The sequence below is a fragment of the Myotis daubentonii genome, chromosome 3, assembly GCF_963259705.1.
Source record: "Myotis daubentonii chromosome 3, mMyoDau2.1, whole genome shotgun sequence".
Lineage (NCBI taxonomy): Eukaryota > Metazoa > Chordata > Mammalia > Chiroptera > Vespertilionidae > Myotis > Myotis daubentonii.
Window position 1 is genome coordinate 3639369 of NC_081842.1, and position 21378 is coordinate 3660746.

Sequence of the window (21378 nt, forward strand, 5' to 3'; positions counted from 1 at the left end):
CGTGGGATACTCTGTTACACACCAACGGTACCTGGGGTGTGGCTAGTACAATTGCCTTTGTTAATGTTAGTCCCATTACCACCATCATCCGTGTCAGCATCAAAAGACTGGCCAGGCAGGTCATACTGAGCCTCCTAGCGGAGCAGGAACACAAGGGCAGAGGGTTGATGGTTGAGTTATGACACCACGAATCTCCGCTGGGCACCTTCCCATGTCGGGCACGGCCTCTCCGTGGAGCCGCCGTTTCCAGCTGGTCAGCTGCCCGTTGGGAAACGACAGGAATGTTCCTGCCACGACTTCAGGGCTCACCTGGGAAGACGACTGGTGTCATGTGATCCGGCCCCAAGAACACGTCCGCTCCCAATACAGTGGCACCACCACGCCAATAGCCATTGTCAAAAACACGGCAGACTTCAAAGCAAACCAGATGCCACACTGAGCCCCTCCCCTCCTTTCCGAATGAAAATAATGTAAAATCTAAAGTCCTGGTTTCCCCTGAACATAGCTGGGGTGCCTTGGCACACCTGACCTCTGACCTCTGACCTCTAATACACCCGCCACGGAGGAAGGACTGACGGTCGGCGATTCTCTCTCTGTGTCAAAGCGAGAGGTTTGAACCCGTGTTCATGTGACACCTAGCAAAGGCGGTGCTTGCTGGGGTGAAACGCAGCCTTTCTCTCTTTAAACACCTTCCACCTGTTATCAGTAGGAAGCGATCCTCCCAGAATCGGCCGCCTGCCAGCCCCGCACCCCTGACGGCCGAGACAGTCTCCCCCGTCCCCCTTCTAACAACTCCCTCTTGGGCGTCGGTTATTGTGACAGCTCCCCACGGTTTCCTGGCGGAGAACTCTAGGACCGCGTAATGTGGTTTTTCCACCCAGGCCCACATTGTTTTACTTATTAGTGTTTTCAGCTCAGAATAGGACAGTGGGACGAGGCCGTGCAAATGCAGTTTGTTTCTTGTGGATGGGTCCCCGGACCCACTTTGTTGTCAACCTCGCTCTGCCTCTCTCGTTCCTTTGTCGGCTGGAGAGGAGCCTGGTGTGTTCTCAGATGCGGTTTTGTTGTTGGTGCTGTTGTTGGTCGGCACAGGTGGCCGCTCTGGGCAGGCAGCGGGGAGAGGGTAAGTGGATGAAAAGTCGTCGGGCTTTATCTGCACTAAACCCCGTGCGCTCACTTCCATTGTCTCCTCAGGAGCCCGTAAATTGACCCAGACAACATGTCCCCTTTCCGCCACCCGGCGTGGCCTTTCACCCTCATCTGCGGGCGGTTCCAGCTTTAGGTCTTGGCTGAAAAACACAGATGACTGCCTTCTGCCCGGGTCCCCCACCTTCTGCCCGGGTTCCCCACCTTCTGCCTGGGTCCCCACCTTCTGCCCGGGTCCCCCACCTTCTGCCCGGGTCCCCCACCTTCTGCCCGGGCCCCCCACCTTCTGCCCGGGCCCCCACCTTCTGCCCGGGTTCCCCACCTTCTGCCTGGGTCCCCACCTTCTGCCCAGGTCCCCCACCTTCTGCCTGGGTCCCCCACCTTCTGCCCGGGCCCCCACCTTCTGCCCGGGTCCCCCATCTTCTAGTAGGTTAGTCCCGGTGGCCTTCAACAGGATGTCACCGTTGGCAGGGGCGGGTGGAGTCCGTCCTTACTCCCCCGTGGGACACACAGAGAGGGTCTGTCAGCTCTGGGGGGTGGTCCCCAGAAGGGAGGCCCTGAGGGCTGTCTACCCCGGCATTCCATTGGGGATGCCCTTCGGGGTTCTCTGGACGCCATCTGATCTCAGTGGAAGCCAGAGTGTTAGGATTTCCCAAAGACGAAAAGCAAACACATTGGTTGAGGTCTTAACCCTGCTTTTTCCTTTCTTTTTTTTTTTTGAATTTGCAAACCATTCTCTCTTACACACACACACACACACACACACACACACCCATTGCTAGGCTCTCTGTTGAACACCTATGGCGACCGAGGCCCTAACCATCAGGCTTACTGTGATATTTTCCAGATTTAACTTCAAAATGTGTTCTTCATGGCGCCCGGCCTTCCTCCCGAAAGGGCTGAAGGCAGCTCGCGGAAACAGGGAACCGACGCGCTGACCCAACGTCCTTGGAGAAAGATGCTCTGTAAATGGGGAAAGGCTTGCCACCCTCTCGTTATGGAGTGAGCTCTTCAGGGCGATGGCCTTATTTCACAACGAACAGACGGTTCTGCCGATGGAACACAGTTAAGTACCTGCCCAGAGCTCTCCTTTGACCTGATCAGTTACACTAACGACAGCGCTCTTGCTTCCTCGGCCCCACCAGGAAACCTGGTGTCATCGAGGGAACTGCAGACATGCTCTGCAAGGCCACGCGGACAATCACAGGTTCGGATCAACTCTGACACGGTGCCCTGCCCCGTGGTGGCTCCTGGGCTCTGACCCCTCCCAGGGCCCTCCCTCGTTATTTCATTTTATTTTCTTCAACACAGAGGCACAGCGCATCCTATGGGCCACGGAAATCCCATGTGTCTGTGATTTGTTAAAATATCCAAATGGCTCCCGGCCAGCGTGGCTCAGTGGTTGAGTGTTGACCTATGAACCAGGAGGTCACGGTTCGATTCCCGGTCAGATCACATGTCCGGGTTGTGGGCTCTATCCCCAAGGTGGGGCGTGCAGGAGGCAGCCCATCGATGATTCTCTCTCATCGTTGATGTCTCTCTCTCTCTCCCTCTGTCTTCCCCTCTGAAATCAAAGAAAAAATATTTTTTAAAAAACGTCCACATGTCACTCCTTCATTCTGAGCGTCAAGGTAAACGTTTGGCTGTATCTTTGGGCAGAGCTTTGCTGGTTCTCTGCAGCGGCTCGCGGCCATCAGGTCACATCCACTCGGCCGGCCGGTCATCGCTGCGTCCTGAGGTTCTGCCGTGTCCGCCCCACACAGCCCCGGGGATGGACCGGTGGTGGAGAAGGCAGGAGCCGCGCTTTGCCCTCTGGCATGGAGACAGATCCCTGCCTAGCCACTCGCCCACCGCCTTCGACTTCGGTTCCGAGTAGAGGTTGGGGGAACTAGTCCTGCCGAGTCGTTTACACGTACTGCGTGGCAGGCGGCTCCCCTGGGAGAGGTTTCAGTCATCCCCACGCCGGGCCTGCGCAGACCTTGGCTTTCCCTGAGCCGAGATCTCCGTTGCCCCCAGAGCCCAGACCCCCGCGGTCTTCCCGCCCCGCTCTGCGAGGTGTCTTTCACACCAGACCCCCCCGGGGAGAGGACACTGTCACCACACTTTCCAGACAAGGAATCAGAGGCTCTGAGAAGCCAGGATGTTCTAAAGACATGCCCGGGATTAGATGTAAAGGGTAGGACAGGCAGAGAAGGGATTGTCGTCATGGGAAGAAGTTATGTTATGCCCAGATTTCAAGATCCCCCAAGACAGACCACCAGGGAGCCGAGTCTGGTGCAAAAGCAAAGAGTCCTTTTATTCAAGCCCGGGCTTGGTCCCCCTCCGCCTCCATTACTGGATGCGAGAGAGAGCCCCGAGTCCCAAGGGAACAAAGAATTTATAGGGCTTGGGGTAGGGGGTGGGTGCACACTCTGACCACTGATTTGGCCGATTCCGGTTGGTTGAGTGAGGGCCGGGGGCTAGTGACGCAAGGGCAGGGTGCAGCTAGGGTCTGGTTACACAAAGACAGGGGGGGTGGCTAGAATACTCTTGGCCTTTGCTAGTTTCCCCCGCTTTCCCATTGGCTGAGATAAGGGTAGGCTGAGTAACTGATACATTCTGTGGCTTTTTCAGGGAGAGGAGTTAGAGACACAGCTATCAGTTCCGTTCTGTCCCTTCAGTTACTGGTATTCAGAGTGGAAATATCTCATTGTTTTATTCTTATTTCTGAGGATGCACGTGTGAGCCCTGGCCGGTGGCTCAGTTGGTTGGAGCACCGCCCCACACACCAAAGGGCGGCTGGGTCGGTTCCCGATCAGGGCGCACACCTAGGTTTCGGGTTCCATCTCCAGCCGGGAGGCACCGATGGGTGTTTCCTTCTCACATCGATGTTTCCCCTCTCTCCCTTCCTCTCTCTCTAAAACGAATAAACATATCCTCAGGCGAGGATAGAAAAAATAAAGGAAAATAGTACGTGTTCGTTATAAAATGCCCAAAAGTGTAAAAAGAGCCTCTGAAATCCTCCCCCCTCCGCGAGAACCACGATCGATGGTTTTGCATCATTAGAATAAAGAGAATCCATGCGACGGGAGCCACGGGCAGCTGCTCTTTTCAGTAAGCACGGTCTCCCAGATGTGTCTCCATGGCAACACCTTCCGAGCAGTGTCCTTCCCAGGGCTGTGCCGTGTTCCATCGGCGAGCGGACGAGGCAACAGCTTCCCTCTCGTGCGCACGCGGGTTGTCTCCAGTGTTGTGATGCACGCATGCTCCGTGGCTAAAGCCCACTCCACGGATAGGCCCAGGCCCGCGGGGCAGGGAAATACAACCCGTTAACGGGGAAGGGCGTGAAGAATTGCTACACCAACGCTAACTGTACCGACGGCACATCCCTAACTCTGTGATGCACCTGAGAAACTGAGGCACGGTGGGGGGAAGTGGCTTGCCCAAGTCCCACCTCCAGTTAAAAACCAGACTCGCGCCCCGTCTCCTGGCTGCCAACCCCGCGGTCTTCATCCTACCCGCCACGTTTCCAAGAACGTGTTGCAAGAGACATGAACAAAGCCTTTAATACAAGACCTCTCAGAGCCTTGAATGCCATTGGGTTTTAGGGCTGCCAGGCAGGGACATGGGCTCCAGCTTTCTCTGACTTTTTTTGACCCGCACAACCCCCACAGACCCAGCTGAGGAGCAGCTGGTGGGGCTGATGCCCCCAGGAACACACTTTGGGAAACAGCGGCACCAGGCCAGCGAATCAAGTTGACTCTCATCCACCCTCAGGAACATAAAACTTCGCGTTCTCTGTCGCTAGAAGGAATGTTTTAAAATAATATAACCTTCCTATAAATTCTTCACAACTTAGGAATAGACGCAGCTTTTCTTTCTAGAAAGTTCACGTCGCTTCATAGGGCCGTCATTAATTTTGATTATTTTTTCCACTTTCATTTCTTTTTCCGTTGCAGCCAAAAAAAAAAAAAAATGTAATAAATCTAACGAGACATGTTCATAGTCTTTGGCGGATGGATCACGGGATCTGGAAAATGTGTTTGCCCCTTGAATACGTCTTTCTTTTTTTCTTTGATAAAAACAACAAATATTACATATTGTTTCTCAATCATAAAAACATGTTCTACCAGGATGAAAAGCCTGTGCTTTGATGTGATAATGGTAACACATCATGTCATTCTCAAGACGCCTTAACGGCCGCGATCGCCCCTGGGAGCGGGCCTCGTCTGAAAAAGCCACGAGAATTAGAGCATCTCAGGTCGTTAGGATTTTTTTCCATGATGATGATTCTTTTGATCTGTAACATATGTGTAATTAAAATAAATGTTATACGGCTCTGGATTTCCCCAAACCCTTCAAAAAGTAAAATCCTATTCCAACGGCTCAAAAATAAAACTGAAATACACCCTTTAAAAGAGTTTTCTGGCCCAGCCGGGAGGCTCAGTGGCTGAGCATCAACCTATGAACCAGGAGGTCATGGTTTGATTCCCGGTCAGGCTGCAGGCTCGATCCCCACTGTGGGGCGTGCAGGAGGCAACGGATCGATGAGTCTCTCTCACCATTGATGTTTCTCTCTCTCCCTCTCCCTTCCTCTTTGAAATTAAAAAAAACACAACATTTTTTTAAAGGAATTTCTGACATGCTGGGGTAGATTACCGCTGGGGATGGGCACCCTTTGTCGGCGCTCTGGGCAGGCGGCCCACAGACCCCCAGCTCCAGGGTGGGAGGCTCGCCCTGGGCCTGAGTCCAGCCAGATGCGTCCCTTCAGGTGGCCACACAGGCCCAGGGACAGACTGCTCCCTCGGGACAGATGGGGGCGCAACACTGTGCTGTGCGTGCAGCCCATCCCTTCCCTGCACAGTGTCCGTCTCCAGCGGCGGAAGGCCCCAGAAATATTGATGCCGGGGAAGATGGGGAGGAAGCTGGGGTCCTGAAATATCTGAGGGCCCGTAATGGAACAAAGACGGAAACCGTAGGGAAGGGATGGGCTGCACGCACAGAGGCCTGGTGCCCCCACATTCACACCTGAGTGAGCTGGGAGCCCCCGGCCGTGGCTGGGGTCTGTCCACCTCCAGGTCCTGCTGGGGAACAGTGAGACATTGTTTGGTGACTGAGTGAACACACACCCTCAGCCTCTGGGGCCCATGGCTTCATCCCAGAGGCCCCACTCCTGGGAATGAAGGTCTGGGTGTCCCCATGGAGCCCACAGCCAGGCCAGGGCTCTCCCCACCCTCCCCAGGCCAGCAGGGGCCACCCTCGGACCCTCAGGGGGACTGTCTTGCTGAAATTAGGCTCCACGTGCCACCTGCTTGCTTTCACCACCAGAGGAGAAGTGACCACGGCGTCAGGAGCCACCTGGACTCGCTGGCAGTCACCAGGTGTGAATGCACCTGGGTCCGTGGTCGGCAAACTGCAGCTCGCGAGCCACATGCGGCTCTTTGGCCCCTTGAGTGTGGCTCTTCCACAAAATACCACGTGCTGGAGCACAGGTACAGTGAGATTGAAATTTTGTGGCCCATGCGCAGAAGTCGGTATTTTGTGGAAGAGCCGAACTTGAGGGGCCAAAGAGCCGCAGTTTGCCAAGCCGCAGTTTGCGGACCACTGGAAGTGATCGCGTTGGCACAGTGTCCGCTTTGCCAGGTGCCATCTGCTCCCTCCGCGGGGCGCCTCCACGTGCGGTGATGGTGAAGGTGAGTGCTGAGTGCCTGTCTTTCCCGGGCAGGAAGGAAACACTCGCTCCTGAGCGTTCTGTAGGTCAGCGGAGCCAGCAGCCCTGCGTGTGGGCCGCATCACCCTCAGAGTCGAGCCTGGTCTCCAGCACACACACCTCCAGGCACGGTGGGCGCGGGGGTGGGGGGGTGGGGGGGCGAGTTTCATAAAAACGACAACTTCCACTGGGGCTCAGAGGCAGTAAAGGTGCCAGCCTCTTGGTGCCAGGAACCGGCTAACTGCTGGGTTCCCACGTCCCTAAAGGAGGCACCCCCAAGGCCCAGTGCGGGGAGAGGACCACCTGCACGCACCCGCACCCGCCCTGCCCGGCTGGCTCGATGGAGCCGGGGAGCCCGCAGGCTCTGCGGCTGCGCCCTGGGTGCTTTGTGCAGCTCGGACACGCTCCCCCCAACCCCCACCGTCTTGTCTGCGAGGCTGGCTGACAATGGGCTCCCCACCGTCTCAGCTGCTGGCCGCGATGGGCTCCAGTCCTCAGTGAGTCTACGTTCTGTCTCTATGACACTCACTCCGGGGTGAGGCGCCTCCGGACTCCCTGCGTGGCCCTGGCAGAGCTGGGCCGAGGGGCTTGTGTTTATGGCGACGCCCTCAGGTGTCACTGAGGTTCTGACAAGCAGCAGCCGGATCGCGATGGCGTCTGCATTCGGGCTGAAACCGCCGCTGAGTGCGAGCAACAGAAGGTCCGAGGGAAGGGTTTCTCTTTCAAAGAAGATACTGCCTCGATGGGGCGGCCCCCTGAGAGACTGCCGGCTCCCGCCCCCAATAACAGGTATCAGGCAACTGCGTGGCTGCTAGCAAGGGTGGGGCCACAGTCAAGGTGGCTCTCAGGAGTGACCAGGTCCGCTGACGGTATCCGCTCCGCCTCGTCGGCACCGTCTGGGCTGTGCTGTTGCATGAGCATGGCCACGCGGCATCTGGTTTGCTTGTGGCAGCTTTTCTGGAAAGAGATGGTGCCCAAGGAATCATGCCAACGACTGCTAACTCCATAAACACGTTTTTTGTTTTTTCAAAAATATATTTTATTGATGTTTTACAGAGAGGAAGGGAGAGGGATAGAGAGTCAGAAACATCAATGAGAGAGAAACATCGATCAGCTGCCTCCTGCACACCCTCTACGGGGGATGTGCCCGCAACCCAGGTACATGCCCTTGACCGAATCGAATCTGGGACCCTTGAGTCCACAGGCCGACGCTCTATCCACTGAGCCAAACCGGTTAGGGTCCTAAACACGTTGGTGCCGTGCGTCTGCAGGGGTCACCTGCACCGTCAGGTCTGCGTCATCCCCACCCCGCCGGTGTGCGAACCTGCTGGTAACCGTCTCTGAGAGAACTGCGGAGAGGAGTCCCATTCAGCTCAATGCAGGGCCCTCTGATTTGGTGCCTAGAGGGTAGCAGGGGCCTTTTGAAAAGGCAATGTCCCCACCCAGCGGGGGGGGGGGGGGGGAGGATGGGACAGGCTGAGGTGCCCTCTACAAGAAACCTTTTCTGTGAGACTGCACCCCACCCCTCCCCAGAATTATTCAGTTTTTAAAAATCCCTAGTTAGAAACTCTCTGTTGTCCCCGATTAAAAGGAAAACAGTTTGGGGAGATAATTAAGCTTCTTGAAGAGGGGGATCAATACTGTGGCTTCCCCTGTTTCCCATGACACCACTTAATCACTAACACACTGCCAACCGCACCCGGCGCTGGGAGGAGCCTGAAATCCATGCCCACCCGATGCAAGACGGTTCCAGCTAAAGACATGAGAGGCGGCAAGGACCGAGTTGTGTGTGACGTCAAGTCATCCCTGCGCTTCTGCTAGCCCAGGGCTCCAGCCCTGCTCTGCTCTGAGCAGCTCCGGGGCCGCGGGATCCACGTTTCTTCTCGGCCTTGCGTTCCTACTGTTGAAATCAGAGACGCGTCTTGGATTGCCTCAATGTCTCCTCTTCTGAGTCTACCGCCTCGCGCGGAACCAGCCATTCCTGGACTTGCTGGCACACCTCCCTAAGGGGAGTATTAATCATGCCCACCAGGGGGCGCCTGATTCACTGCTAACACTGTCCCGGGGACAGGACAGGCTGGACAAGTGGGGTGACCCCAGGTTCCCACCCACTCCTGGAGCAATTCCAGGCACCCAGGGACACGAGGTCCTCCGAGGGGGTAGGCTGCAGTGCGCCGCCTCTACCAACCCGTTCTGTAGTTATCCACACCCTGAGCAGCTGTGCGGGCACCCGTGTTTCTGAAATGACTGAAACAGTTTGGGCCAGCTGCCTCTGTGATAAACATCTTTTAAGTCTGTTTACTTATATTTCGAGTGGAAGCCAAGAACCTGGAGCTGGTGGAAGTTGGGGGTGGGGGAGTCTGTCTCTTGCCTTCCATCCCGGGATGCTGAGCATGGGGCTCACGCCGAGTGACGGCTGTGGTTTAGAGGAAGCGGTAGGAAGGTCGTGGTGGTGGGAGCGGCAGGGACAGAGGAGGGGGGTGATCAGTGCTATTCTCACAGGAGGCCCTGCCGTCTCCTCTCGGGGAAGCTGCGGTCAGCCACGGGGGAGCTGCGGTCAGCCACGGGGGAGCTGCGGTCAGCCATGGGGAGCTGTGGTCAGCCACGGGGAGCTGCGGTCAGCAATGGGGAGCTGTGGTCAGCCACGGGAAGCTCGGTCAGCCACAGGGAAGCTCGGTCAACCACGGGGAGCTGCGGTCAGCCACGGGGAGCTGTGGTCAGCCACGGGAAGCTCGGTCAGCCACAGGGAAGCTCGGTCAACCACGGGGAGCTGCGGTCAGCAACGGGGAGCTGTGGTCAGCCACGGGAAGCTCGGTCAGCCACAGGGAAGCTCGGTAAACCACGGGGAGCTGCGTTCACCCACGGGGAGCTGTGGTCAGCCACGGGAAGCTCGGTCAGCCACAGGGAAGCTCGGTCAACCACGGGGAGCTGCGGTCAGCAACGGGGGAGCTGCGGTCAACCACGGGGAAGCTCGGTCAGCCACGGGGAGCTGCGGTCAGCCACGGGGAAGCTGCAGTCAGCCACGGGGAGCTGCGGTCAGCCACAGGGGAGCTGCGGTCAGCCACAGGGAAGCGGGGTCAGCCACGGGGGAGCTGCGATCATCCACGGGGAGCTGCGGTCAGCCACAGGGGAGCTGCGGTCAGCCACGGGGGAGCTGCAGTCAGCCACAGGGGAGCTGTGGTCAGCGACGGTCAAGGTGCTGTCAGCCACGGGTAGCTGCGGTCCACCTCGGCAAGCTGCGGTCAGCCACGGGGAAACGCGGTCAGCCACGGCGAGTTGCGGTCAGCCATGGCGAGCTGCGGTCAGCCAGGGGGTGCTGCGGTCAGCCACGGGGAGCTGCGGTCAGCCACGGGGAGCTGCAATCAGCCAGAGGGGAGCTGCAGTCAGCCACGGGAAGCTGCGGTCCACCTCGGCGAGCTGCGGTCAGCCAGGGGCGTGCTGCGGTCAGCCACGGGGAGCTGTGGTCAGCCACGGGGGAGCTGAGGTCAGCCACAGGGGAGCTGCGGTCAGCCACAGGGAAGCGCGGTCAGCCACGGGGGAGCTGCGGTCAGCCGCAGAGAGGCGTGGTCAGCTATGGGGAGCTGCGGTCTGCCTCAGGGGAGCTGCGGTCAGCCTCGGGGGAGCTGCGGTCAGCCACGGGGGAGCTGCGGTCAGCCTCGGGGGAGCTGCGGTCAGCCTCAGGGAGGTGCGGTCAGCCACGGGGGAGCTGCGGTCAGCCACGGGGAGGTGCGGTCAGCCACGGAGGAGCTGCGGTCAGCCACAGGGAAGCGCGGTCAGCCACGGGGAGATGCGGTCAGCCATGGGGAGCTGCGGTCAGCCACGGGGAGCTGCGGTCATCCACGGGGAGCTGCGGTCAGCCACGGGGAGCTGCGGTCAGCCACGGGGAGCTGCGGTCATCCACGGGGAGCTGCGGTCAGCCACAGGGGAGCTGCGGTCAGCCACAGGGAAGCGCAGTCAGCCACGGGGAGCTGCGGTCAGCCTCAGGGGAGCTGCGGTCAGCCACTGGGAGGTGCGGTCAGCCACAGAGGAGCTGCGGTCAACCACGGGGAGCTGCGGTCAGCCATGGGGGAGCTGCATTCAGCCACAGGGAAGCGCGGTCAGCCACGGGTGTGCTGCGGTCAGCCACGGGGAGCTGCTGTCAGCCACAGGGGAGCTGCGGTCAGCCACGGGGAGCTGCGGTCATCCACGGGGAGCTGCGGTCAGCCACAGGGGAGCTGCGGTCAGCCACAGGGAAGCGCAGTCAGCCACGGGGAGCTGCGGTCAGCCTCAGGGGAGCTGCGGTCAGCCACTGGGCGGTGCGGTCAGCCACAGAGGAGCTGCGGTCAACCACGGGGAGCTGCGGTCAGCCATGGGGGAGCTGCATTCAGCCACAGGGAAGCGCGGTCAGCCACAGGGAAGCGCGGTCAGCCATGGGTGTGCTGCGGTCAGCCACGGGGGAGCTGCGGTCAGCCACGGGGAGCTGCTGTCAGCCACAGGGGAGATGCGGTCAGCGACAGGCAAGGTGCTGTCAGCCACGGGTAGCTGCGGTCAGCCACGGAGGAGCTGCGGTCAGCCTCGGCGAGCTGCTGTCAGCCACGGGGAATCACGGTCAGCCACGGGGGACTGCGGTCAGCCACAGGGGAGCTGCGGTCAGCCACGGGGAGCTGCGGTCAGCCACGGGGAGCTGCTGTCAGCCACAGGGGAGCTGCGGTCAGCCACGGTGAAGCGCGGTCAGCCACGGGGGAGCTGCGGTCAGCCACGGGGGAGGTGCGGTCAGCCACGGGGAAGCTCGGTCAGCCACGAGGGAGCTGCGGTCAGCCACGGGGATGTGCGGTCAGCCACAGGGGAGCTGGGGTCAGCCACAGGGAAGCGCGGTCAGCCACAGGGGAGGTGCGGTCAGCCACAGGGGAGCTGCGGTCAGCCACGGGGAGGTGCGGTCAGCCACAGGGGAGCTGCGGTCAGCCACGGGGAGCTGCGGTCAGCCACGGGGGAGCGGCGGTCAGCCTCAGGGAGGTGCGGTCAGCCACGGGGGAGCTGCGGTCAGCCACGGGGAGGTGCGGTCAGCCACGGAGGAGCTGCGGTCAGCCACAGGGAAGCGCGGTCAGCCACGGGGAGATGCGGTCAGCCATGGGGAGCTGCGGTCAGCCACGGGGAGCTGCGGTCAGCCACCGGGAAGCTGCCGTCAGCCACGGGAAGCTCGGTCAGCCACGAGGGAGCTGCGGTCAGCCATGGGGAGGTGCGGTCAGCCACGAAGGAGCTGCAGTCTGCCACTGGGAGTTGCGGTCAGCCACGGAGGAGCTGCGGTCATCCACGGGGAGCTGCGGTCAGCCACAGGGGAGCTGCGGTTAGGCACGGGGGAGCTGCAGTCAGCCACAGGGGAGCTGTGGTCAGCGACGGTCAAGGTGCTGTCAGCCACGGGTAGCTGCGGTCCACCTCGGCAAGCTGCGGTCAGCCACGGGGAAACGCGGTCAGCCACGGTGAGTTGCGGTCAGCCATGGCGAGCTGCGGTCAGCCAGGGGGGTGCTGCGGTCAGCCACGGGGAGCTGCGGTCAGCCACGGGGGAGCTGCGGTCAGCCACGGGGGAGCTGCGGTCAGCCTCGGGGGAGCTGCGGTCAGCCACGGGGGAGCTGCGGTCAGCCACGGGGGAGCTGCGGTCAGCCTCAGGGAGGTGCGGTCAGCCACGGGGGAGCTGCGGTCAGCCACGGGGAGGTGCGGTCAGCCACGGAGGAGTTGCGGTCAGCCACAGGGAAGCGCGGTCAGCCACGGGGAGATGCGGTCAGCCATGGGGAGCTGCGGTCAGCCACGGGGAGCTGCGGTCAGCCACAGGGGAGCTGCGGTCAACCACAGGGAAGCGCAGTCAGCCACGGGGAGCTGCGGTCAGCCTCAGGGGAGCTGCGGTCAGCCACTGGGAGGTGCGGTCAGCCACAGAGGAGCTGCGGTCAACCACGGGGAGCTGCGGTCAGCCATGGGGGAGCTGCATTCAGCCACAGGGAAGCGCGGTCAGCCACAGGGAAGCGCAGTCAGCCACGGGGAGCTGCGGTCAGCCACGGGGAAGTGCGGTCAGCCACGGGGGAGCTGCTGTCAGCCACGGGGAGCTGCTGTCAGCCACAGGGGAGATGCGGTCAGCGACAGGCAAGGTGCTGTCAGCCACGGGTAGCTGCGGTCAGCCACGGAGGAGCTGCGGTCAGCCTCGGCGAGCTGCTGTCAGCCACGGGGAATCACGGTCAGCCACGGGGGACTGCGGTCAGCCACAGGGGAGCTGCGGTCAGCCACAGGGGAGCTGCGGTCAGCCACGGGGAGCTGCGGTCAGCCACGGAGGAGCTGCGGTCAGCCACAGGGAAGCGCGGTCAGCCACAGGGGAGGTGTGGTCAGCCACAGGGGAGCTGAGGTCAGCCATGGGGAGCTGCGGTCAGCCACAGAGGAGCTACGATCAGCCACGGGGGAGCAGCGGTCTGCCACGGGGAAGCAAGCTCGGTCAGCCACGGGGAAGCTGTGGTCAGCCACAAGAAGGTGTGGTCAGCCACAGGGGAGGTGCGGTCAGCCACAGGGGAGCTGCGGTCAGCCACGGGGAGGTGTGGTCAGCCACGGAGGAGCTGCGGTCAGCCACGGGGAAGCAAGCTCGGTCAGCCACGGGGAAGCTGTGGTCAGCCACAGGGGAGGTGCGGTCAGCCACGGTGAAGCGCGGTCAGCCACGGGGGAGCTGCGGTCAGCCACGGGGAAGCTCGGTCAGCCACGAGGGAGCTGCGGTCAGCCACGAGGAGGTGCGGTCAGCCACAGGGGAGCTGCGGTCAGCCACAGGGAAGCGCGGTCAGCCACAGGGAAGCGCGGTCAGCCACAGGGGAGGTGCGGTCAGCCACAGGGGAGCTGCGGTCAGCCTCTGGGAGGTGCGGTCAGCCACGGTGAAGCGCGGTCAGCCACGGGGGAGCTGCGGTCAGCCACGCGGGAGCTGCGGTCAGCCACATGGAAGCTCGGTCAGCCACGAGGGAGCTGCGGTCAGCCACGGGGAGGTGCGGTCAGCCACAGGGGAGGTGCGGTCAGCCACAGGGGAGGTGCGGTCAGCCACAGGGGAGCTGCGGTCAGCCACGGGGAGGTGCGGTCAGCCACAGGGGAGCTGCGGTCAGCCACGGGGCACTGCGGTCAGCCACGGAGGAGCTGCGGTCAGCCACAGGGAAGCGCGGTCAGCCACAGGGGAGGTGCGGTCAGCCACGGTGAAGCGCGGTCAGCCACGGGGGAGCTGCGGTCAGCCACGGTGGAGCAGCGGTCTGCCACGGGGAAGCAAGCTCGGTCAGCCACGGGGAAGCTGTGGTCAGCCACAGGGGAGGTGCGGTCAGCCACGGTGAAGCGCGGTCAGCCACGGGGGAGCTGCGGTCAGCCACAGAGGAGCTGCGGTCAGCCACGATGGAGCAGCGGTCTGCCACGGGGAAGCAAGCTCGGTCAGCCACGGGGAAGCTGTGGTCAGCCACAAGAAGCTGTGGTCAGCCACAGGGGAGCTGCGGTCAGCCACAGGGAAGCGCGGTCAGCCACAGGGGAGGTGCGGTCAGCCACAGGGGAGCTGCGGTCAGCCACGGGGAGGTGCGGTCAGCCACAGGGGAGCTGCGGTCAGCCACGGGGAGCTGCGGTCAGCCACGGAGGAGCTGCGGTCAGCCACAGGGAAGCACGGTCAGCCACAGGGGAGGTGCGGTCAGCCACAGGGGAGCTGCGGTTAGCCACGGGGAGGTGTGGTCAGCCACATGGAAGCTCGGTCAGCCACGAGGGAGCTGCGGTCAGCCACGGGGAGGTGCGGTCAGCCACAGGGGAGGTGCGGTCAGCCACGCGGGAGCTGCGGTCAGCCACATGGAAGCTCGGTCAGCCACGAGGGAGCTGCGGTCAGCCACGGGGAGGTGCGGTCAGCCACAGGGGAGGTGCGGTCAGCCACAGGGGAGGTGCGGTCAGCCACAGGGGAGCTGCGGTCAGCCACGGGGAGGTGCGGTCAGCCACAGGGGAGCTGCGGTCAGCCACGGGGCACTGCGGTCAGCCACGGAGGAGCTGCGGTCAGCCACAGGGAAGCGCGGTCAGCCACAGGGGAGGTGCGGTCAGCCACGGTGAAGCGCGGTCAGCCACGGGGGAGCTGCGGTCAGCCACGGTGGAGCAGCGGTCTGCCACGGGGAAGCAAGCTCGGTCAGCCACGGGGAAGCTGTGGTCAGCCACAGGGGAGGTGCGGTCAGCCACGGTGAAGCGCGGTCAGCCACGGGGGAGCTGCGGTCAGCCACAGAGGAGCTGCGGTCAGCCACGATGGAGCAGCGGTCTGCCACGGGGAAGCAAGCTCGGTCAGCCACGGGGAAGCTGTGGTCAGCCACAAGAAGCTGTGGTCAGCCACAGGGGAGCTGCGGTCAGCCACAGGGAAGCGCGGTCAGCCACAGGGGAGGTGCGGTCAGCCACAGGGGAGCTGCGGTCAGCCACGGGGAGGTGCGGTCAGCCACAGGGGAGCTGCGGTCAGCCACGGGGAGCTGCGGTCAGCCACGGAGGAGCTGCGGTCAGCCACAGGGAAGCACGGTCAGCCACGGGGAGCTGCGGTCAGCCACGGAGGAGCTGCGGTCAGCCACGGGGGAGCAGCGGTCTGCCACGGGGAAGCAAGCTCGGTCAGCCACGGGGAAGCTGTGGTCAGCCACAAGAAGCTGTGGTCAGCCACGGGGAGCTGCAGTCAGCCACTGGGAAGAAGCATGAAGGGATGCAGCCACAGCCCGGGACACCGGAACCCTGGCAGCTGGGAGAGGCAGGACCCTCCCTCGAGCCTGTGGAAGGACGGAGCCCTGCCACACCTTCATTCTGGACTCCGGCCTCCAGGCTGGGAGAGAACACATCTCTGTGGGTTTAGGCCACCTCGTCTGTGGCAATTTGTGCAGCAGCCCCAGGAACCTGATCCGTGGCCCACACAGTCCGCCCCAGGTTGGCCCCTGTCCCTTCCTGAAACACTGCACACTGGGCCGCTGAGGCTCTGTCCCCGTCTCCTTCACTCGCCCAGCAGGTACTTACTAAGCTCCTACTGTGTGCCAGCACCCGGCAAGGCCAGGGCTGTGGCCACAGTGACCGACGTGGTGGCTGCCCTGGGAGCTATGATCTGCCAACTTCTCTCTCCTCCTCCCTTCCTTGTCCCACCAACTCCATGTGGGGTCTTCCAGGCTCTGTCCCTGCCCCCTGCCCCTTGGAGCTCCTGCCACAGGACAACCCACACACTGCACTCCATCCTGTCCCCTTACCTCCTCTCCTCCAGACCTGCCTCCCTCGCTGCTCCAGGTGCTCCCCGGGGCCTCCTGCCAGGGCGGTGCCCGCCGCCCCCAGGGCCCCTCCCATCATTGTGATGCCTCTCCGGGTGGGGCACCCACCTGGCAGTCACCCTTGACTGCTCCCTGACTTGGCAACGCCCAGGCCCGCCTCACTGCCTCCTGCTCCTGGCTGCCCTGGCCCATCTCTCATCGCCCTGGTCTGCCTGTGCTGCTCTGACGTGGATTAATCGTCTGAAAACCTCACGCTCACACGCCCGCCTCACATCGAAACCTCCTGATGGCACTGGACTGACTCCAGATTGGCACTGGCTTCCTGAGCGGGCCAGCCGCAGCCCTCGCTAATGGGCTCCGGGGCCACGTGCCCCTGCAGGCACCCTCCGTGCCTGCCAACCTGGGCCGCTCACCGCCCCAAACTCACCCAGCTCTCCTCCTCATCGCCGCCCTTCCCACGCCCTCCCCGCGGGCTTCCCTAATCCAGCCCTTTTAAGCACTGGCCCAGCGTCAGCCTGCCTCCGAGCTCCTCGCCTCTGGAATGCTGGCGGGTCCGAAGCAGGCTCCTACCTGCCACTGGGCAGCACCGGCCTCTGACTCCTCGGTCTGCGGATCGGTTATGGGAGTCACCCGGGGTGGGTGCCATGGAGGACCACCCGCCCATCCTCTCCTGGCCGCCATCGCAGGCCTGGGCCCGGGACTGGCCTCGAGGTGCCAGCGTCCCTCCAAAAACATGCAATCAAGGTAGGAGATCCCAGCTCCTGGGAGAGATTTTATCCTCCTTCATGTTAAACATGAACCCCTTTAAGAAAACGATGGCCCTGGCCAGTGTGGCTCAGTTGGTTGGGCGCCCTCTTGGGCACCGAAAGGTTGCTGGTTGGATTCCCGGTCAGGATACATACCCAGGCTGTGGGCTGGATCCCCAGGGTGTGTGTGCAGGAGGCAGCTGGTCAATGTTCTGCTCTCACATTGAGGTTTCTCTCTCTCCTCTCCTCTCTCTGTAAAAATCAATAAAAATATTTTTTTTTAAAAAAGAAGAAAAAGATGACGCTAAGGTGCCAAGCTCCGTGTGGCAATGAGTGGTGGTCTCATCACCTCCCCTGTGACCTCCCCTGTCAAAGGCCCCCAGGCCCTGCTAGGGGTCGAAGTGTGTCCCTAAGCCCCAGGACCGCGAATGGGATGTGTTGGGGAATAGGGTCATTGCAGGTGCCACTAGTCACAGTCACCCTTGAGGAGGACGGGCCCCTGGGCCAGTAGGACTGCTGTCCTCACAATAGGGCCATGTGGACACACGTGCAGAGGGAAGACGATGCCAAGGCGTGGAGAGAAGACGGCCGTGGACAAGCCAAGGAGAGACTCTCAGAGAAACCAATGCTGCTGTCAGACTCGAGCCTCCAGAACCGTGAGACCACCATTTCTGTTGCAGAAGCATCTAATTTCGGGCACTGTGCTACCACTCCTCCTTGGTGCCGGCGATCGCATTTCCCAGGTGCTCAGTAGGTACTTGTTATTGGTCCAAAGTGCATGCCACCCTCTTGTGAACAGGGTGCCAGAAGCCTGAAATCGGTGCAGCCCAGCAGCCGAAAGCATCCTGTCCCGTCTGCTGGTGTCCACACAGATGACCTCTCCGGATGTGCGACAACCTAGCGGCCAGGCTGAGGAGCCCCTGGGGCCCTGTCCGGCTGCTAGGGGTCACCACAGCCATCAAAGCAACCTGGGGTGCTGAGACCTAAGCCACTGGCATGAATTCAACAACAGTCCCTAGTCCTCGATGCAAGCCTGAATCAGAAATGCTATTCTCACTTCTTTATAGCGTTCAGATAGAATGGATCTCCCATAGACAGAGCAGGGAATGGAGATTTCCAACAGCCAGCATATCCTGTGATTAGCATGACATGTTTTCCGCTCAGAGGGGGCTGCATGGGGATGGAGTACAGTGTCGAAAACCTATTGGTTTCCATTGTGGTGGTACAACTAGGAAGTCTTAAACTATGCAGCTAAGGGATTCAACATTTACCTGCATGACTTGTCCAGGTCGACCAACTCTCCAGCAAACTAGTCAACCCCAGGCCTGGACTTGAGGGTTAGAGCTGTGTGCCGTGCCTTGCTCTGTGTAAACAAATACAGGGCAGGGGGTGGGGGGGTGGTGTGGTAAGAGATCAACAAAAGGACTTATATGCGTACATATGAGCATAACCAATGGACACAGACAGTAGGGGGTGAGGGCATGTGCTAGGGGGTGGGAGCAGGCGGGGAGAGGTCATTGGGGGGAAAAGGAGACACATGTAATACTTTAAACCAGTGGTCGCCAACTGGTGGTCCACAGACCACTGGTGGTCTGCGAGGTCCGAAAGGTTGGCGACCACTGCTTTAAACGATAAAGAATTTAAATTAAAAAAATAAACAAACAAACAAAACAAATACTTGTTTCTCACCCAACCCCTTTATTGACCAATTCATGGGATCCTTTTGACCACTATTAATATTTTTCCCACTAATTAAAAAAATAGGTTTGGTTGAATCATTCTGGGTTAAATACACGTGGCTCTCAGTGTCCCCTAGAAGGTGGAAGTGGTAGAATCCTGTGTTGCTACTATATCCATTTCTGGGGCCTCCATAGTGAAGTGCCGCACACTGGACGGCTTAAAGCGACAGAAATTGGTTTCTGAATATTTCCTCCTTTCAGCTTCCCCCTGTGGTATTTTTGGACCTGCCATCTGATAAAATGCTGGACATACTGAAGCAATCCTCCACATCACCTACATTTTCTTTCTTATTTTCCATACTAGAGGCCCGGTGCACGAAATTCATGCGGGGGGGGGGGGGGTGCTGGTGGCAGTCCTTCAGCCTGGCCTGCAACCTCTCACAATCCAGGACCCCTCGGGGGATGTCCGACTGCCAGTTTAGGCCTGATCCTGGGTATTGGGCCTAAACTGGCAGTCGGACATCCCTCTTGCAATCCAGGACCACTGACTCATAACTGCTTGCCTGCCTGCCTGATCGTCCCTAACCACTCGCCTGCCTGCCTGATATCCCTAACTGCCTCTGCCTCAGGCCCCGCCACAGTGGCTTTGTCCAGAAGGAAAACCGGAATGATGTCTGGAAGGTCGTTCTCCTGTCCAGTCTAATTAGCATACTACACTTTTATTATTATAGATTTTTATCCTGGAAGATTTCCTTCCTGGGTCTCATTCCACTCCGGAGGCCAGAGGTCCACATGGAGATGTTGGCGGATTGGCTCCTTCTTGGGGCTCAGAGCAAGAACACCGCATGCTCTCTCCTAATTCCTGGTTGCTTGTGACCTGGGAGTGTCTTGGCTTGAAATCACGGGATCCGGTCTCTGCCTCCGTCCTCCCAGGGCCATCCTCCTGCCCCCTCACCCGTGTGCCTGCGCTGTCACCTGGCTCTCCTCTGTGTGTGTCTGCGTCTAGTCGCCTTTTCGTATAACTTACACCTTAATCGTATCTGCAAAGACCCCATTTCCAAATAAGGTCACATGCACAGGTACCTAGGGTTTGAGCCTCTCTCTCTCTTTGCTTTTTTTTTTTTTTTTTTGTATTTTTATTGATTTTAGAGAGAAAGAGAGGGAGAGATAGAAACACCAATGATGAGAGAGAATCATTGATCATCTGCCTCCTGCACGCCCCTACTGTGGATCGAGCCTGCAACCCGGGCATGTGTGCTGACTGGGAATAGAACCATGACCTCCTGGTTCATAGGCTGATGCCCAACCATTGAGCCATGCCAGCTGGGCTGAGCATCTCTTTATGGGGAATATAACTCAACCCCAACTAGCTGCCTACCAAGTCCTACCAACACTGGTTGGGTTACACCATAGGAAGTGGGGATCCAGGGCTCTCAGATCCTGAGCCCACATCCTCAGCCCATGACCACACGCACTGATGTCACTCTAACATCAGAGGATCCTGAAGGCTGGTTATGTTGAAATATGCCAACGACGTCCTCTAGCCCCGAGACCCACAGAGCCCGGGAGCCTAAGCTCTCAGTCCTGGTCCCAACACGCAGGCCAGCGTCTCGGCCACCAGGTGTGTGAGACCCACTGGTGATGTCCGTGCCACGGAGCCGGCCCGGGCAGCCTTCCTCTGCTTGCCTGCAAGGCCGCCCATCGCACATGGAGCTGTTCTGAGCACCTAACGGATGTGGCTTCGCATGAAGTTTGGAATGATCAAGAAAATACATATCTACCAGAATATGAGCTGCAGGGGGGTGTCCGGGTGCCGAGTGTCGGTGCACAGTGGGCCCGTGTGGAGTCTCGGGGCCCGGGGCTGTCCGTTTCTCAGGCTCACGTGAACAATGTCCCCGTGTGCAGCCACAGGAAAACGTGGTGCGTGGAGTGGCTTCTAGGGAAACATATCCATGGAGGAGGAAAGAGAACAACCCCGAGGGGAGAAAGGCTAAGAGCAAATGGACACGGACCCCCTTAAGCCCCACATCTGCAGGGATTTGGAACTCCGCACAGCCCTCGAGAAAAACACGGATCAAAAAGGGAGCGAGACCCTCACCACATTCCTAAACAAGCTGTCTTTTCCGGCAATGAAAAGGGGCCAGGGCTGTACACACACGCTATCGCGCTCCGGTGTGGCCGCTTCTTTCATTTCTTTTCTTGAAATTTTACAAAGCAAACAATGGCTGCCTTCTGATCCATTATCAACCAGCCCCATATCTAATCACCTCGGAGCCAAAGCCAGATGGGCCGTGCAAACGCGGAGAGAGTCATTCTGAGATAAGGAAAACAGGAAACTGGGGGGCGATGATGAGGAAGCTGATATCCCAACGGTAATCCGAGCGGCCACGTCTCTGAACCTTCCTGCCATAAACAGGACTTCTCGGATGTGTTTCCTCTCGCCTCCCTTGCGAACTGGCAGCGGGTGGGACCTGCGAGTGCAGATCAGCATCTTTCTCTTTCTCACTCCTGTGTGCCCGGCTGCAGGGCCGCCCAGGTGCCCCCACCTGCTCCCCCACCTGCTCCCGCTGAGGTCTGTGTGGTCCGCCCGTCAGTGAAGCCGCCAGGGAAGGGGCAGGTGGATCCACTTGGTTTCCCTGTGGGTCCGTCTAGACCAGGCTCATTCACACGTGGGCCCCCCACTCTTTCTCATGGGGGGGTGGCTGTCCTGAGCCTGCTGGGAGGTTTAGCCGCCACCCCCGGCCTCCACGAGATGCCGACAGCACTTCCTTCGGTGGGGACTCTTCAATGTGTCTCCTGACACCCATGTCCTGGGAGGGAGCGCAGTGGCCCGCAGCTGAGTGGCTCTTCTTTCTACGCAGACTTTGCTAGAAGAGCTCAGCGCA

The 21378-nt window shown here is 60.2% G+C and overlaps 1 protein-coding gene and 1 long non-coding RNA gene across 2 annotated transcripts in view; one reads left to right on the top strand and one right to left on the bottom strand.

Annotated features, from left to right (window-relative positions):
• The window catches only part of CHAF1B (chromatin assembly factor 1 subunit B), a 158424-nt gene that overhangs the window by 129442 nt on the left and 7604 nt on the right, over nucleotides 1-21378 (top strand). The window lies entirely within an intron of this gene.
• On the bottom strand, nucleotides 4676-20422 carry LOC132229866 (uncharacterized). The gene is made up of 2 exons (XR_009451739.1): nucleotides 20275-20422; nucleotides 4676-5425 (listed from the first exon to the last, which is right to left on the bottom strand). It is a non-coding gene; the product is annotated as an uncharacterized LOC132229866 (long non-coding RNA).